General features: G+C 28.0%; 4 pseudogenes; 1 reads left to right on the top strand and 3 right to left on the bottom strand.

The window, feature by feature from the left end:
* Positions 1 to 1564: 1564 nt before the first annotated feature.
* LOC145993906 (NADH-ubiquinone oxidoreductase chain 1 pseudogene) lies at positions 1565 to 3293 on the bottom strand (annotated as a pseudogene).
* A 4980-nt stretch (positions 3294 to 8273) lies between these two features.
* Positions 8274 to 8942, top strand: LOC145994094 (cytochrome c oxidase subunit 2 pseudogene; annotated as a pseudogene).
* A 2748-nt stretch (positions 8943 to 11690) lies between these two features.
* Positions 11691 to 13277, bottom strand: LOC145994095 (NADH-ubiquinone oxidoreductase chain 5 pseudogene; annotated as a pseudogene).
* A 3563-nt stretch (positions 13278 to 16840) lies between these two features.
* LOC145993907 (NADH-ubiquinone oxidoreductase chain 1 pseudogene) lies at positions 16841 to 18576 on the bottom strand (annotated as a pseudogene).
* Between the last annotated feature and the right edge of the window lie 676 nt (positions 18577 to 19252).

The following is a 19252-nucleotide window of genomic DNA, read 5'->3' on the forward strand; positions in this document are numbered from 1 at the left end:
AGTATTTTTAGGAGGAATATTAGTTCTATTTATTTATACAACAAGACTTACACCAAATGAAATATTCAAAATAAGAATAAAAATATTGATTTTAGGTATAACCCTAATATTATTATGTTTATTTATATTAATAATAATAGATCCATTATTAACCCCCTCAATATTACAAAATATAGATACCTATACAACCTGAAGAAATACCCCCCCACTGCCAGGAATAAAATTATATAATGAATCCATTATAATAATAACTACTATAACAGTAGTATATTTATTTATTACATTAATTGCAATTGTAAAAATTACTAGACTTTCGCACGGCCCCCTAAAAATAATTAAATAATTACAAATGACAAAGCCAGCACGGATTTATCACCCTCTACTTAAACTAGCAAATAATGCATTAGTGGACTTACCAGCCCCACTAAATATTTCATACTGATGAAATTTTGGTTCACTTATAGGAATGTGTCTTTCAATCCAAGTCTTAACAGGTCTTTTTTTAGCAATACTCTATATTTCAAGAACAGATTTAGCCTTTTCCAGAGTAATACACATCTGCCGAGATGTAAACTATGGATGAATATTACGAACTATTCATGCTAATGGAGCCTCCATATTCTTTATTTGTATATATATACATGTTGGACGAGGAATATATTACGGATCCTACTTATATTTTCACACATGATCTATTGGGGTTATAATTATATTAGCAACAATAGCAACAGCATTTGTTGGATATGTATTACCATGAGGTCAAATATCATTTTGAGGTGCTACAGTAATTACTAATTTACTCTCGGCAATTCCATATTTAGGAACTATATTAGTTCAATGAATTTGGGGTGGATTTGCAGTAGATAGTGCCACACTAACTCGATTTTTTGCCTTCCATTTCTTATTACCATTTATTTTAATAGCAATATCCATAGTTCATTTACTTTTTTTGCATCAAACCGGATCTAATAATCCACTATCTATTAATAGCAACATGGATAAAATTCCATTCCATCCATACTTTTCCATAAAAGATATATTAGGTTTTATACTTATAATTTTAATATTAATACAACTCTCACTAATATTTCCAACAACCCTAGGAGATCCTGAAAATTTTACCCCCGCAAATCCACTAGTAACCCCTGTACACATTCAGCCAGAATGATACTTTCTATTTGCATATGCCATTCTACGATCAATTCCAAATAAGCTTGGGGGAGTAGTAGCACTAGTATTATCTATTATAATTTTATTTATTATACCAATACACCATAAAAGAAATTTTCGTGGTCTACAATTTTACCCTTTAAACCAAGTATTATTTTGATTAATATTTGCAACCTTTATTTTATTAACCTGAATTGGGGCCCGACCCGTAGAAACCCCATATATTACTACTGGGCAAGTATTAACAATTATATATTTTATATACTTCATTATATCCCCAGCAACCCTACTATTATGAGATAAAATTTTAAAAAAATGACTTCTTGACTGAAATTTTAAGTGTATGTCTTGAAAACATAAAATAGAATGTAAATATTCTAGAAGTCTTCACATTCTAATTATTATGCAACTAAATATAAATTGATACAATCAAGCCCCTAAAACCAACAAAAAAAAAAAAATAATTCAAAGAAACCGGAAGAAAACTCCTCCAAGCTAAATACATAAGTTTATCATAACGAAATCGTGGTAGTGTACCTCGAATTCAAATATAAATAAAGCCTAAAAAAATAACCCTTAAATAAAAAAGGTAAGAAAAATGATATCCACCCAATAATAAAATTCTAAATAAAACACTTATAAATAAAATACTAGCATATTCAGATATAAAAATTAAAGCAAACCCACCAGCACTATACTCAATATTAAACCCAGAAACAAGTTCAGACTCCCCCTCAGCAAAATCAAAAGGAGTTCGATTAGTTTCAGCTAAACAAGAACTCAACCAGGCTAGCGCCAATGGTATAGCAATAAAAATAAACCATAAATAATCCTGAAAGACATTGAATAAAAGTAAATTATAACCACCAATTAAAAAAATAAAAGATAATAAGATTAATACTAATCTAACCTCATAAGAAATAGTTTGAGCAACGGCTCGAAGCCCACCAAGTAATGCATAATTAGAATTAGATGATCACCCAGCAGATATTACTCTATATACTCCTATTCTTATACAACATAAAAAGAAAAACACCCCCAAATAAAAATTAAATAATAAGGTATGATATGGAAAAACAACCCAAACAACCAAAGATAAAAATAAACTAAAAACTGGAGATATATAATATGGATAATAATTTCTTAAGGTAGGTAATGTTTGCTCCTTAGTAAATAATTTAACTGCATCAGCAAAAGGCTGAAAAATACCACAAATACCAACCCGATTAGGCCCCCTACGAATTTGAATATAACCTAACACCCTACGCTCAAATAAAGTAAAAAAAGCAACTCTAATTAAAACACACACAACTAAAATAATAAAAGAAATAATTCCAATAAATAAATCTAATATCATCCACTATAAAAAGAAATTTATCTTCATTATTGAATTCTAAATTCAATGCACTTCTCTGCCATAATAGTAATTATTATTAATCAATATTACATATATAATATAAGTATTTGGTCCTTTCGTACTAAAACACTCTTAATATTAAGAGATAGAAACCAACCTGGCTCACGCCGGTTTGAACTCAGATCATGTAAGAAATTAAAGGTCGAACAGACCATCAAATTTGAAATGCTACACCCAAATGATATCTTAATCCAACATCGAGGTCGCAACCCCTCCTGTCGATAAGATCTCTCAAGAAAGATTACGCTGTTATTCCTAAGGTAACTTATTCTTTAAATCACTAAAAATGGATCCCAAATAACAAAAATTATTGAATATTAAATAAAAAAGAGCTAATTATTATCTTCCCATCACCCCAACGAAATATTATTTAATAATATATATAGTTATACTACTAATCAAAACATCATTAAAATAATATAAAGATCTATAGGGTCTTATCGTCCCCTTAAAAAAATAAAGCCTTTTCACTTTAAAGTAAAATTATACATTAATTAACTAAAGACAGTCTATTCCTCGTCCAACCATTCATTCTAGCCCCCAATTAAAAGACTAATGATTATGCTACCTTCGCACGGTCAAAATACCGCGGCCATTAAACAAGCGTCATTGGGCAGGTTATACTTCATATAAAAATCATGAAAAGATGTTTTTGATAAACAGGCGAGAATAAATTTTGCCTAATTCCTCTAATTAATTAAATAAATATACTAATAGAATCATAATTTCAAAATAAAACCAACTAAAACATATAATTAAGTAAGAAAGTAAAACCAAACTAAATTTTTAATAAAATTTCAAATAAATTATAACAAAATTACAAAATTTAGCAATCTCCAAACCAATAAATATAATAGTTTATTATAAAGTTATAACCAACATATTAACCAGAAGCACATCCCCCTAGTCATAACTAAACATTAATATTATAATATATACTAATATAAAAAATATTAAAATGTAAAGCTATATTAAATATAATTCCCTAATAACTAGATATAAGATAAGTCGAATAACATTTTATTACAAGAAGCAATTTTAACAGAAAAATATAACACTTTTACCTTAAAATTAATTCTACTAGCTCCTCACCCTTCGAGAAAACAGAATATTCAATTAAAATTTAATCCTCCCTGATACAAAAGGTACGATTATTAACATCTCCTATAATAAAAATTAATATTTCATATATTTAATAAGTCCAACACTGTACTAATAATCTATAACAAACTAATTCATATGTACTAATCATATAACCAACCACAATAAAATTCCTTTTCATATATAAACAATTTATAAACAAAATTTAAATAGTAATAAAATTTCTATCAAAATATATCGAATTGCACGACTAACTACTCAATGTAAATGAATACCCTAACTAACAGGAATATTTTGATACTACTCAAACTAGGCACACCTTCCGGTACGCCTACTATGTTACGACTTATCTCACCTATATAAATGAGAGTGACGGGCGATGTGTGCATGCCCTAGAGCTAATAAACCAAAATGTTATTCTAAAACAAAATTACAATTAAATCCAATTTCAAACATAATTACAACACATTATCCAAATCAACATAATGTAACCCATCTCCCCCCCCATTAATAAGCTGCACCTTGACCTGAAATATATTCCAATAGAAAAAAAAACATATATATTTAAATATTCAAACTACGGCGGTATACAAACTGACATTTTACAATAATAGGTCAAATAAAACGTGGAATATCGATTACGGGACAGGTTCCTCTAAATAGAATAAAGCACCGCCAAATTCTTTGAGTTTCAAGATCATAACTAATACTACTCAAACCAAATTCACAATGATAATAATAGGGTATCTAATCCTAGTTTAATATACCACCTTTATAGAATTAATAAAAATAAAGAACAAATTATATTAAAAATTTCACCCAATAAATAAAGCATAAACAACCAAAAATCAATTATTACTACAATTAAGTCAACAACCCTCCACTTATGTCCCCACGTCTAACCGCGGCAGCTGGCACGAATTTAGCCGGACAAAATAAACATTAAAATTCTGTAATCTAATTTACACTAAAATTAAACAAACCCGCACACTGCGAACTAAATCAAAATACACCGTTTCAACCCATAAAAAATTGACGGAAGTTTTTCCTCTCTTTAATAAATACATATGTAAAATTTAACTAGGGAGATTCAAGCTAGAATAAAACTTTAATTTAAAAATATAAAGAGAGGTTCCTTATTATTACATATTATGTATTATATTAAGTTAAATTATAATTAGAAATTATCTCACGAAAATTTCCCCTCTTTATATTTTTTACTCACTTTCCCGTACTATATAGAACACAATTTTTTTTTTCCCTCAAAATTGTGTTCTATATAGATATATTAACTTCTTTTTTCTCTAGACTCAATAAGTGTTAAAATGACATGTTAATTAAGTCAATTACTTTAAGTTAGACTACAAAAACTTAAAAAAAATTAGATAAAATTAAAATCAATTCTGAAGTATTTTATATTATTTAATAAATAGGTTCTACTTATTGATCATAACAATAAAAATCTAATAAATAATATTATTAGCCCACTATTATAATTTAATTATAAATAAGATGTCTGAAAAAGAATTACCATGATAGGGTAAAGTATACATGAAACTTAACATGTTCTTATTAAATTCATTTTTATCAAAAAATGAATTTTTATAACTGAAAGAATTAAACTTTCTCCAATGGTATCAAACCCCATAGTGCATCATACACCAAAATATAATAAAAAGGTAAGCTAATTAAGCTAGAGGGCTCATACCCCACATATGAAGGTTCATAATTAATCCTTCCCTTTTTAATGCTCACAACCCCCAAAAAAATAATATTCCTATTGACCCTCACAATAGGAACCCTCCTTTCTATTTCTTCCACCTCATGATATGGAGCCTGGATAGGCTTAGAAATTAATTTAATATCTTTTATTCCATTAATTTCCACACCAAATAATCAACGAAATACAGAAGCATCACTTAAATACTTTCTAATCCAAGCATTAGCATCATCAATAATTTTGGCCGCAGCATTAGTTATAATTAACGCTGTAAATTTCAATATACAAATCCAACTTCTAACCATAGCTTTATTAATAAAAATAGGAGCTGCTCCATTTCACATTTGAATACCAGAAGTTATAGAAGGAATAACATGAATTAACTGTTTAGTAATGACAACTATTCAAAAAATTGCCCCATCAACATTACTTAGATACGTAATTGACAATTTAAGTATAATTCTAATTTTAACAATTAGAACATCAGCAATTATCGGGGCAATTGGAGGATTAAATCAAACCTCATTACGAAAAATTATAGCCTTTTCATCAATTAACCACATATCATGGATTATCCTAAGAATAGCATCAGAAGATAACACCTGATTAACATACTTACTACTATACATCCTTATAACCACCTCTACCATTATGCTATTTTCAATAAACAAAACATATTATATCCATCAATTGTTTATATTGAAACTTTCCCCCATCAAAAAGATGTCCTTATTTATATCAATACTATCTCTTGGTGGACTACCACCCCTACTAGGGTTTTTACCAAAATGACTAGTTATTATTCAAACAACTAACCTTAAACAATTAATTATAATTATAATCCTAATTAGTATATCACTATTAACTCTATACTATTATTTACGAACCTCACTTACATCAATTTTAATAAATTATAAAACTAATATATGAAATATTACTAACAACAAACCGTTAAATTTAAAAGAACAAGTATTATCGGTAATTACAATTTTTCTTGCAGTGTGTGGACTACCTATAATTCAACCAATTTACATATCTTTATAAAATCTTTACAAGGTCTTAAGTTAATTTTAAACTAATGACCTTCAAAGTCATAAATAAAGGGCATTCTTTTAGGCCTTAATACATATAATGTATCACCCTGAAATTGCAGTTCAAAATTATTATTCTTAACTATAAAGCCAAAATTTAATGAGAGAGCTTAAAACTCATAAATAAATTTACAGTTTATCACCTATAAAACTTCAGTCATCTCATTCTTGCAACGATGATTATTTTCTACTAACCATAAAGATATTGGTACAATATATTTAATTTTCGGGGTATGATCAGGAATAGTTGGAACATCATTAAGAATCCTAATCCGTATAGAATTAGGCCAACCAGGAAGTTTAATTGGAGATGATCAAATCTACAATGTAATTGTAACTGCACACGCATTTATTATAATTTTTTTCATAGTAATACCCATTATAATTGGGGGATTTGGAAACTGATTGGTACCTTTAATAATTGGAGCCCCAGACATAGCCTTCCCACGATTAAATAATATAAGATTTTGATTACTACCCCCATCATTAACTCTACTATTATCAGGAAGAATTGTAGAAAGTGGTGCAGGAACTGGTTGAACAGTATATCCTCCCCTATCTGCAGGAATTGCACATGCTGGAGCCTCTGTTGATTTATCAATTTTTTCATTACATTTAGCAGGAGTATCCTCTATTCTAGGGGCAGTAAACTTTATTACAACAGTAATTAATATACGAACTATAGGAATATCTATAGAACGAGTACCATTATTTGTATGATCAGTAGTAATTACTGCAGTTCTACTGTTATTATCACTACCAGTTCTAGCAGGAGCAATCACCATATTATTAACAGATCGAAATTTAAATACCTCATTTTTTGATCCATCTGGTGGTGGAGATCCAATCTTATATCAACATCTATTCTGATTTTTTGGACACCCAGAAGTATATATCCTAATTCTACCAGGATTTGGAATAATTTCACACATTGTAACTCAAGAAAGAGGTAAAAAAGAAACATTTGGAGTTCTAGGGATAATTTATGCAATAATAGCAATTGGATTCCTAGGATTTATTGTATGGGCACATCATATATTTACTGTAGGAATAGACGTTGATACACGAGCATATTTTACTGCAGCTACAATAATCATTGCTGTACCAACAGGAATTAAGGTATTTAGATGAATTGCAACATTACATGGAACACAAATTAATTACTCCCCATCAATATTATGAGCATTGGGATTTATTTTCTTATTTACGATAGGAGGATTAACAGGAGTAGTATTAGCAAATTCGTCACTAGATATTGTACTACATGATACATACTATGTTGTAGCACATTTTCACTATGTATTGTCTATAGGAGCAGTATTTGCTATCATAGCAGGACTAGTACATTGATTCCCACTATTTACAGGAGTAATAATAAATCCAGATTGGTTAAAAATCCAATTCATCTCAATATTTATCGGAGTCAACCTAACATTCTTTCCACAACATTTTCTAGGGTTAAGAGGAATACCACGACGATATTCAGATTATCCCGATGCATATATAATATGAAATATTGTTTCAAGATTAGGATCAATTTTATCATTTACAGCAGTAATTATTATAATTTTTATTACCTGAGAAGGTATAACAAGCGCCCGACCAACATTATTTAATCTACAACAAGCATCATCAATCGAGTGATATCAAATGTCACCTCCTTCTGAACATACATATTCAGAACTTCCAATACTCCTTACTAACAACTAATATTTAAGGTGGCAGAGAAGTGCATTGAATTTAAGCTTCAAATATAAGGGATACCCCTTACTTAAAAGTGGCAACCTGAAATCAAATAGGATTACAAGATAGATCCTCCCCATTAATAGAACAAATAATATTTTTCCATGACCACACAATATTAATTTTAATTATAATTACAGTATTAGTAGGATATTTAATAGCATCATTATTTAATAACAAATTAACAAATCGAATACTTTTGGAAGGGCAAACATTAGAAACAATATGAACAATTATGCCAGCAATTACCCTAATTTTTATTGCCCTACCCTCTTTACGTTTATTATATTTATTAGATGAAATTAATCAACCTTCATTAACACTTAAAACTATTGGGCATCAATGATATTGAAGTTATGAATATTCAGATTTTATAAAGGCAGAATTTGATTCATATATATCCCCAACAAACGAAATAGCTTTAGACTCATTTCGATTATTAGACGTAGATAACCGAACAGTACTACCAATTAATATAGATATTCGAGTGTTAACTACATCTGCAGATGTATTACATTCATGGGCCATACCATCTATAGGAATTAAGATAGATGCCACTCCAGGGCGACTTAACCAAGCAGGGGTAAACATTAGTCGAATTGGTCTCTTTTTTGGACAGTGTTCAGAAATTTGTGGGTCTAATCATAGATTTATGCCAATTATTGTTGAAACTACAACTCACAAATCTTTTATTAACTGATTAATAAAAATTATACAAGAATCATTAGATGACTGAAAAGTAAGTAATGGTCTCTTAAACCACAAAATAGTAATATAACAACTACTTCTAATGAAAAGAGTTAGTTAATATATAATAACATAGGAATGTCAAACCTAAATTATCCTCGTAGATACTTTTTTATCCCACAAATATACCCATTAAATTGAATTATTTTATTCACAATATTTATATTAATTTATTTTTTATTTTTAATTGTCAACTATTATAATTATAATAAATTATTAAATAATAATAATTCTAAAATAGAAAATAAACCAAAAATTAAATACTGAAAATGATAACAAGATTATTCTCATCATTTGACCCAACATCATCAGTTATAAATATATCACTAAATTGAATAAGAACATTCTTGGGATTATTAATAATTCCGGCCCCATTTTGGTTAATACAATCACGAATCTCTATATTATATAATATAATAATAATAAAATTACATGAAGAATTTAAAACATTTTTAGGAATAATTAGTCACCAAGGAAGAACTCTAATATTTATTAGTATATTTTCAATAATTCTATTTAATAATTCAATAGGATTATTACCCTACGTATTTACTAGATCAAGCCACTTAGTCTTTACCTTAACCCTAGCCCTACCAATATGATTATCATTTATATTATTCGGGTGAATTAATAATACAAAACATATATTAGCACACCTAGTACCGGAAGGTGTACCAGCACTATTAATACCAATTATAGTAGGGATTGAAATGATTAGAAACCTAATTCGTCCAATAACCCTATCAGTACGATTAGCAGCCAATATAATAGTTGGCCACTTAATAATATCAATAATTGGAAATGCAGGAACAATATTAGAAGTTATTGGAATTTCAGTACTAATTTTAGCACAAGTTATATTAATTATTATAGAAACAGCCGTAGCATTCATTCAATCTTACGTATTTGCCTTATTAATTGCTATTTATTCTAGAGAGTCAAAATAACTAATGTCAGCAAATCAAAATCACCCATATCACTTAGTAGATCAAAGTCCATGACCAGCAACAGGAGCCCTTAGAGCAATAATATTAACAACAGGGATAATTAGATGATTTCATCAACAAAATATGATACTATTATTAATAGGAGTAACAACAATACTCCTTACAATAATTCAATGATGACGAGATATTTCACGAGAAGGAACATATCAAGGATTACATACAAATCAAGTTATAATAGGACTACGATGGGGTATAATTTTATTTATTATTTCAGAAGTACTATTTTTCGTATCATTTTTTTGAGCATTTTTTCATAGAAGTTTGTCTCCAACAATTGAACTAGGAATAATATGACCCCCAAGGGGGATTACTCCATTTAACCCAATACAAGTACCTTTATTAAATACAGCAATTCTGTTAGCCTCAGGGGTAACAGTAACATGAGCTCATCATAGACTATTAGAAAAAAATCATTCACATACAATGCAAGCACTTATATTAACACTAATATTAGGAGTATATTTTACTATTCTTCAAGCATATGAATATTATGAGTCCCCGTTTACTATTGCTGACGCAGTATATGGATCTACATTCTTTATAGCAACAGGATTTCACGGGCTACATGTTATTATTGGATCAACATTCCTAGGGGTATGTTTAGCTCGACACATCTCATGCCACTTTTCACCAACACATCACTTCGGGTTTGAGGCAGCAGCATGATATTGACACTTCGTAGATGTAGTATGATTATTCCTTTATATTTCAATTTATTGATGAGGTAGATAATTTACTTAGTATATTTAAAGTACATTTAACTTCCAATTAAAAAGGTTATAATAAAATAAAGTAAATAATTAATATAATTATAAGTACTTCATTATTAATTATAATAATCACATCAATTGTAATAATATTATCCACACTACTATCAAAAAAAATAATTACAGACCGAGAAAAAAGATCACCATTTGAATGTGGATTTGACCCAAAATCCTCAGCACGAATTCCATTCTCTATAAAATTTTTTCTAATTGCAGTAATTTTTCTAATTTTTGATGTAGAAATTGTACTACTATTACCAATAACAGTTATTATTACTAATTCAAAATTAATATATTGACTATGTGTTAGACTCCTATTTCTATTAATTTTACTTTTAGGTTTGTATCATGAATGAACCCAAGGATCACTAGAATGAGCATGCTAGAGTAATAGTTAATAATAACATTTGAGTTGCATTCAAAAGGTATTGAATTATTCAATTTACTTTACTAAGCAAGAAGCAAAAGCAATCAGTTTCGACCTGAATAAATTGGTATATATTACCCTTGCTTACTTGACTGAAGCCAAAGAAAGGCGGCATATTAATGTTAATAATAAAATTAGGGTTATCTCCTCAGTTAAGGGGTATATTATTAAGTGGGGGCTGCTAACTTCCATCCTTAGTGGTGAAATTCCATTAATACTCTTCATATTATTTCTTTAGTATAAAGTTACATTATCTTTTCATGATAAAGCTGAACTTTAAATAAGTTCAAGAAATGTTTACAGAATTATTTTATTCTTCCTAATAACTTCAATATCATGCTTTATTATAAGCTATATAAACACACATAAAGTATTAATAAAATTACTATTAAAAATGAAAATATAAAATAAATATTAAAATAATTAGAATGTATTAGTTGAATATTCAAAGAACCACTCCTTATATATTTATATACTCCCTGCCCACCCATAAGTTCACTTCATCCATAATCAATAGTCTTAATATATAAGCCCCCAGTAACAAATGAACTACCAATTAATCCACCAGATGATAAATAAGGTAAAAATCATATTCCTCCTAATAAATAGTATATTATTTTATTATTAAAAAATGGATAAACGTCAAACAAAAAAGATGTAATATTATACCCAATTCATCCCCCCAATAAAATACAAATAACTGCCCCTATTTTCAAATTAAGGGGGATAATGACAACAAAAACAGAAGGAAAAACTAATCATATTAGCCCAGAACCCCCCACAACGGATAATAATAGCAAGCCTAATATGCCTTTAAATATACCTCACCCCCCCTCATCAGAAAAGAATTGAAATGCTCTACCTCTATAAAACTTACCAGCCAAATAATAATTTAATCGAAAACTATAAGCTATGGTTATACCCGTAGAAATTCATAATAAAATAAATATTACTAAGTTAAAAGAAGATATACTTAATATTTCCAAAATTAAATCCTTAGAATAAAATCCAGCCAAAAATGGTATTCCACATAGGGCAAGACTAGAAACTATTATACAAGAAATAGTTATTGGTATTTTATTAATTAAACCCCCCATACAACGAATATCTTGAACATCCCCTATAATATGAATTACTACACCAGCACATAAAAACAATAAAGACTTAAATATAGCGTGTGTCAACAAGTGAAAAAATGATAGCTCCTTTAATCCCATAGATAATGTTAATATTATTAAACCAAGTTGTCTTAATGTAGACAAAGCAATAATTTTCCTTAAATCATATTCAAAATTAGCACCAACCCCGGCTATAAATATAGTTAATCCAGATAATAATAAAAGTACCCTACCAAAAACAGTATATATTAATATATCTCCAAAACGAATTAACAAGTAAACCCCAGCAGTAACCAAAGTAGAAGAATGAACTAATGCAGAAACTGGGGTTGGTGCAGCTATAGCTGCCGGCAATCACGCACAAAACGGAATTTGTGCACTCTTTGTTATTCCAGCAATAATAATAAATCTAGTAATTAATATTATATCAAAATCAGAAACTAATCATAAATAATAAATATAATTCCATCTACCATAGTTTAATATTCAAGCAATAGATAACAAAATAAACACGTCACCAATTCGATTGGACAGAGCAGTTAATATTCCAGCAGAATAGGAACGAACATTCTGATAATAAATTACTAGACAGTAAGAAACTAATCCTAGACCATCCCACCCTAAAATAATTCTAATAATATTAGGAGAAATAATTAAAAACATTATAGATCCAACAAATAATAAAACTAAAATAATAAATCGATTTATATTATAGTCTCCCTCCATATAAGAACCTCTATAGTTAATAACTATAGAAGAAATATATATAACTAGGCCTATAAAAATTAAAGATATCCAATCAAATAATATTGTTATAATAATATTAGAACTATTCAAATTAATAATATTTCACTCAATAAAAATTGTAACATCCTTAATTAAAAATGTTATCCCCAATAATAATAAAATTATTCTACTAATCAATAGAATAATAGATACTATGCTTGTAATAAAAAAATTAAAAACCATTGATTTAAGAACTCTTAGTTACCACTAAGCCCACAACTTAATATTCTATTTAAACTACTTAAATATTTTAAATTCAATGAAATATTGGAGAACAAAAAATAATTAAAAAATTTAATGGAAATAAATGACAAAATAATAATAAATATTCACGAATATTACTTCTTCAACAAGAAAATACACCAGAATAATATATTCCATGCTGAGTATAAGAATATAAATATAAAGTATAGCCAGCACTTAAAAAAGAAAGTAATGCAACACCCACAAAACTAAAATAAGATCACCCAATAATTCTATTTAATAAACTAATCTCCCCCAATAAGTTAATAGAAGGCGGAGCAGCCATATTAGTAATTCTTAATATAAATCATCACAAAGATAATCTAGGAATATAATTAATTATTCCCCTATTAATTAATATACTACGACTACCTAATCGTTCATAAGTAATATTTACCAGACAAAATATTCCAGAAGAACAAAGGCCATGTGCTACTATTAAAGTAAGGCCACCATTTATCCCCCATGCTCCTATAGTTATAATCCCCATTAAAACAAGACCTATGTGTGCTACAGATGAATACGCAACCAAGGCCCTTAAATCAATTTGACGTATACAAACAAGACTAATTATTCAAATTCCAACAATTCTAATACCAAATCAAAAAATATTATATTTAATAGCTAATCTCTCGATACAAGAAATAATTCGCAAAATACCATATCCCCCAAGCTTTAATAAAATTCCAGCCAAAATTATAGATCCACTAACTGGAGCCTCAACATGAGCCCTGGGCAATCACAAATGAACCAAAAATATAGGTATTTTTACTAAAAAAGCAAACACCATTCTAACATACCAAACAAAATAATTTATATCAACATTAATATATCTAAATATATATATATATAAACCACCAACCCTATAATTTAATATAAAAATACCAACCAAAAGGGGTAAAGAAGCAAGTAATGTATAAAAAAGTAAATATACTCCCGCTTGTACTCGCTCTGGTTGATACCCTCAACCTAAAATTAAAAATAAAGTAGGTACTAATGACCCCTCAAAAAACAAATAAAATAAAAAAAAATTTATTCTTATAAAAGTTAATATTAATAATAATAATAAAATAATTAATAAAAACATAAATCTACAAGGGTAAAAATAAATAGATATAATACTATTTCTAGCCACTATTATTAAAAAGATAATTCAAATACTAAGTAAAATTAAAGAATAGGACATTACATCTAATCCAAAAAATAACCAGCCCCCCATACTCCTATACCAAATCACACCATTAATAAAAACAAGAAACAACCAAAAACAATAGAAATTTGAACCACCATTCATAAAGAACTATTAAATCTCAAAAGGATTAAAAATATAAAATAAAAAATATATTTTAACATTTTAATAATACAAAAGAATTAAAATAATCATTACCATGAGTGCGTGTAACTGATACTATAACAGAGAGGCCAAGGGCCCCCTCACATACACAAAATGAAATAAATAATAAACAAAAATAAGCTTCTTCCTGATTATTAATAAAATAATAAGTTATATATAAATATAAGGATAATACAATAAATTCAAGTCTTAATAGAGTTACTAATAAATGCCTACGTTGAGAGATAAAACATAAAAATCTAATAAATAAAATAATTAATATAAGTAATATACTTAACATAAGTTTTTATAGTTTAATAAAAACAATGGTCTTGTAAATCATAAATGAATTATTAATTCCAAAAACATCAAGGAAGATATAATTATATCATCATTAGCTCCCAAAGCCAATATTTTTATTAAACTACTCCTTGATATTAAAATACAATGAATACTAATTATCATCATAATACTATTAGCACTAATAATATTATATATAAAACATCCACTATCTATAGGGGTTACACTAATTATACAAACTGTTACTGCATGTATAACAATATCAACATTCCTAAAATCCACATGACTTTCTTACGTATTATTCCTAGTATTTTTAGGAGGAATATTAGTTCTATTTATTTATACAACAAGACTTACACCAAATGAAATATTCAAAATAAGAATAAAAATATTGATTTTAGGTATAACCCTAATATTATTATGTTTATTTATATTAATAATAATAGATCCATTATTAACCCCCTCAATATTACAAAATATAGATACCTATACAACCTGAAGAAATACCCCCCCACTGCCAGGAATAAAATTATATAATGAATCCATTATAATAATAACTACTATAACAGTAGTATATTTATTTATTACATTAATTGCAATTGTAAAAATTACTAGACTTTCGCACGGCCCCCTAAAAATAATTAAATAATTACAAATGACAAAGCCAGCACGGATTTATCACCCTCTACTTAAACTAGCAAATAATGCATTAGTGGACTTACCAGCCCCACTAAATATTTCATACTGATGAAATTTTGGTTCACTTATAGGAATGTGTCTTTCAATCCAAGTCTTAACAGGTCTTTTTTTAGCAATACTCTATATTTCAAGAACAGATTTAGCCTTTTCCAGAGTAATACACATCTGCCGAGATGTAAACTATGGATGAATATTACGAACTATTCATGCTAATGGAGCCTCCATATTCTTTATTTGTATATATATACATGTTGGACGAGGAATATATTACGGATCCTACTTATATTTTCACACATGATCTATTGGGGTTATAATTATATTAGCAACAATAGCAACAGCATTTGTTGGATATGTATTACCATGAGGTCAAATATCATTTTGAGGTGCTACAGTAATTACTAATTTACTCTCGGCAATTCCATATTTAGGAACTATATTAGTTCAATGAATTTGGGGTGGATTTGCAGTAGATAGTGCCACACTAACTCGATTTTTTGCCTTCCATTTCTTATTACCATTTATTTTAATAGCAATATCCATAGTTCATTTACTTTTTTTGCATCAAACCGGATCTAATAATCCACTATCTATTAATAGCAACATGGATAAAATTCCATTCCATCCATACTTTTCCATAAAAGATATATTAGGTTTTATACTTATAATTTTAATATTAATACAACTCTCACTAATATTTCCAACAACCCTAGGAGATCCTGAAAATTTTACCCCCGCAAATCCACTAGTAACCCCTGTACACATTCAGCCAGAATGATACTTTCTATTTGCATATGCCATTCTACGATCAATTCCAAATAAGCTTGGGGGAGTAGTAGCACTAGTATTATCTATTATAATTTTATTTATTATACCAATACACCATAAAAGAAATTTTCGTGGTCTACAATTTTACCCTTTAAACCAAGTATTATTTTGATTAATATTTGCAACCTTTATTTTATTAACCTGAATTGGGGCCCGACCCGTAGAAACCCCATATATTACTACTGGGCAAGTATTAACAATTATATATTTTATATACTTCATTATATCCCCAGCAACCCTACTATTATGAGATAAAATTTTAAAAAAATGACTTCTTGACTGAAATTTTAAGTGTATGTCTTGAAAACATAAAATAGAATGTAAATATTCTAGAAGTCTTCACATTCTAATTATTATGCAACTAAATATAAATTGATACAATCAAGCCCCTAAAACCAACAAAAAAAAAAAAATAATTCAAAGAAACCGGAAGAAAACTCCTCCAAGCTAAATACATAAGTTTATCATAACGAAATCGTGGTAGTGTACCTCGAATTCAAATATAAATAAAGCCTAAAAAAATAACCCTTAAATAAAAAAGGTAAGAAAAATGATATCCACCCAATAATAAAATTCTAAATAAAACACTTATAAATAAAATACTAGCATATTCAGATATAAAAATTAAAGCAAACCCACCAGCACTATACTCAATATTAAACCCAGAAACAAGTTCAGACTCCCCCTCAGCAAAATCAAAAGGAGTTCGATTAGTTTCAGCTAAACAAGAACTCAACCAGGCTAGCGCCAATGGTATAGCAATAAAAATAAACCATAAATAATCCTGAAAGACATTGAATAAAAGTAAATTATAACCACCAATTAAAAAAATAAAAGATAATAAGATTAATACTAATCTAACCTCATAAGAAATAGTTTGAGCAACGGCTCGAAGCCCACCAAGTAATGCATAATTAGAATTAGATGATCACCCAGCAGATATTACTCTATATACTCCTATTCTTATACAACATAAAAAGAAAAACACCCCCAAATAAAAATTAAATAATAAGGTATGATATGGAAAAACAACCCAAACAACCAAAGATAAAAATAAACTAAAAACTGGAGATATATAATATGGATAATAATTTCTTAAGGTAGGTAATGTTTGCTCCTTAGTAAATAATTTAACTGCATCAGCAAAAGGCTGAAAAATACCACAAATACCAACCCGATTAGGCCCCCTACGAATTTGAATATAACCTAACACCCTACGCTCAAATAAAGTAAAAAAAGCAACTCTAATTAAAACACACACAACTAAAATAATAAAAGAAATAATTCCAATAAATAAATCTAATATCATCCACTATAAAAAGAAATTTATCTTCATTATTGAATTCTAAATTCAATGCACTTCTCTGCCATAATAGTAATTATTATTAATCAATATTACATATATAATATAAGTATTTGGTCCTTTCGTACTAAAACACTCTTAATATTAAGAGATAGAAACCAACCTGGCTCACGCCGGTTTGAACTCAGATCATGTAAGAAATTAAAGGTCGAACAGACCATCAAATTTGAAATGCTACACCCAAATGATATCTTAATCCAACATCGAGGTCGCAACCCCTCCTGTCGATAAGATCTCTCAAGAAAGATTACGCTGTTATTCCTAAGGTAACTTATTCTTTAAATCACTAAAAATGGATCCCAAATAACAAAAATTATTGAATATTAAATAAAAAAGAGCTAATTATTATCTTCCCATCACCCCAACGAAATATTATTTAATAATATATATAGTTATACTACTAATCAAAACATCATTAAAATAATATAAAGATCTATAGGGTCTTATCGTCCCCTTAAAAAAATAAAGCCTTTTCACTTTAAAGTAAAATTATACATTAATTAACTAAAGACAGTCTATTCCTCGTCCAACCATTCATTCTAGCCCCCAATTAAAAGACTAATGATTATGCTACCTTCGCACGGTCAAAATACCGCGGCCATTAAACAAGCGTCATTGGGCAGGTTATACTTCATATAAAAATCATGAAAAGATGTTTTTGATAAACAGGCGAGAATAAATTTTGCCTAATTCCTCTAATTAATTAAATAAATATACTAATAGAATCATAATTTCAAAATAAAACCAACTAAAACATATAATTAAGTAAGAAAGTAAAACCAAACTAAATTTTTAATAAAATTTCAAATAAATTATAACAAAATTACAAAATTTAGCAATCTCCAAACCAATAAATATAATAGTTTATTATAAAGTTATAACCAACATATTAACCAGAAGCACATCCCCCTAGTCATAACTAAACATTAATATTATAATATATACTAATATAAAAAATATTAAAATGTAAAGCTATATTAAATATAATTCCCTAATAACTAGATATAAGATAAGTCGAATAACATTTTATTACAAGAAGCAATTTTAACAGAAAAATATAACACTTTTACCTTAAAATTAATTCTACTAGCTCCTCACCCTTCGAGAAAACAGAATATTCAATTAAAATTTAATCCTCCCTGATACAAAAGGTACGATTATTAACATCTCCTATAATAAAAATTAATATTTCATATATTTAATAAGTCCAACACTGTACTAATAATCTATAACAAACTAATTCATATGTACTAATCATATAACCAACCACAATAAAATTCCTTTTCATATATAAACAATTTATAAACAAAATTTAAATAGTAATAAAATTTCTATCAAAATATATCGAATTGCACGACTAACTACTCAATGTAAATGAATACCCTAACTAACAGG

Source organism: Lepisma saccharinum, chromosome 10 (genome assembly GCF_977018435.1).
Source record: "Lepisma saccharinum chromosome 10, izLepSacc3.1, whole genome shotgun sequence".
NCBI classification, from domain to species: domain Eukaryota; kingdom Metazoa; phylum Arthropoda; class Insecta; order Zygentoma; family Lepismatidae; genus Lepisma; species Lepisma saccharinum.